The sequence below is a fragment of the Trachymyrmex septentrionalis genome, unplaced genomic scaffold, assembly GCF_001594115.1.
Source record: "Trachymyrmex septentrionalis isolate Tsep2-gDNA-1 unplaced genomic scaffold, Tsep1.0 scaffold33, whole genome shotgun sequence".
In the NCBI taxonomy this organism is placed as follows: Eukaryota; Metazoa; Arthropoda; class Insecta; order Hymenoptera; family Formicidae; genus Trachymyrmex; species Trachymyrmex septentrionalis.
The window spans coordinates 257,398-259,207 of NW_017305494.1; positions in this window are offsets into that span (position 1 = coordinate 257,398).

The following is a 1,810-nucleotide window of genomic DNA, read 5'->3' on the forward strand; positions in this document are numbered from 1 at the left end:
CAGGATCGAAAGTCAGACTTTGTTTATAATCGGCAGATATGCCTTATTAAGACCCTCGGTGTCAGTCTGTAAATTAAGACTGTTCTTCTGTTTTTTAATATGTAGCATCTCCGAAATCAAACGCTTTCTATACGAAGGCTCCTCGTCTAATATCAGAACATTGTCCCATTGAAAATCGTGATTGTGACTCAACCTATGATCGGTGATGACAGAGCGGGCAGAAGCTTTATGTCTAATATGATTACGATGTTCGGCAATCCTGGTTTTTAATTGCCTGCCCGTCTGTCCAACGTAAGAAGCGTCACAATCATTACATAAAATTTTATAAACAACATTGCTTTTCGATGTGCTGGGACAAGAATCCTTCTTGTTTGTTTTATATTTTAATATACGCCGTTTTATTTTATGTATCTATGACTATTATCTTTAATTATAAATATATATTATGCGACGACTCTTTTTCGCCATTTATTTTGTTTATTTTGTTTATACATAAAGAGTCTTTACACCGTTGTTATTTTATCTTATTATTAAATAAATAAAATCAACACAACTTCGTTTTTTTCTTTAATTAATACAGGGAATTCAAATAATTCTTGATCCATTTTTTTTTGTTGTAACGTTTTTTTGGTGTGCAATCGCTGGAATCGTGCATTCTAAATTATGCATGAAACGCATACACTGCATAAAATGCATCAACTACCTCAAGTCGAAAGAGAAACAATCAATCCGTTGGGAGGAGTGAATTCAGTACGGTTAGTACAATCTGGCGAATTCATAGCATTCATAGCAAGCGCGCAATAGCTAATTCGGAACATCTTTCTATGCAGTCTACGCGCTTCATGCGAAATTTGGAACGCACTCGTAATCGCATTTGCGGAGGAGAGCCGCCATGTTGGTTTTGAAGATCGCACACATATAATGTATTGTACGCGTGTGACATAAAAGATAAGTACTTATTAATGAAATGTTTGAATTCCAATCGGAATTATTCCATTTTTTCTAGAAAACACAATAAAAACCTAGGGAAAAATTGCATAATTTCCGATTAGAATATACTGTAGAATAGTAAAATTTAAAATTGCAAAAATTTTATAAGTTTTTTAATAAATTATTTAATATCATACAATACATTTAGTAATATAACAAACATCAGTATAAAGGACAGTATATTTTATTTAAATAAAAGTAACTTAAATATAAACATAAATTTTAATATTTCATAGTATATTGAATTTATAATCAAAAAATCTAAAAAAAAATAAACATTTTGCTCATATATATTTAGCATAAGCTATATTTAGAATTTTATTTATTGACGTTTATGATGAATTAATTTAGTAAACTCTTGTTTATCACTATAGCTTTGCTCGATAGTCTTAGAGCAAATATAATCTAATATTGATAAATTTAATCTTTTTTATATTTAACTATTTTGAATCGATAATGTTAACAGAAACTAATATAAATAGTATAAAAAAATAGTACTTTTTATATTAATATAAAAAAAATATTATATAATAATAATATTAATGTACTATATAATAATAATATTAACTTATTACCTGTGCAAACAAATTTTTATATTTTGTTCGAATACTTTCTGAAATTTATTTTTGCATTTTTTCGAATAATTTGATATTGAACTTAATAATTTATATAATTTGATATTTGATATTGAACTATTTGATGCTATGAACATTACCATTTTTATTAATTTTTGATGAAAGAAATTGTATATAAGAGAGAGAGAGGGGGGGGAGAGAAAGAGAGAGAGGGAGAAGGAGGGAAAGAGGGAAGGAGGGAAAGG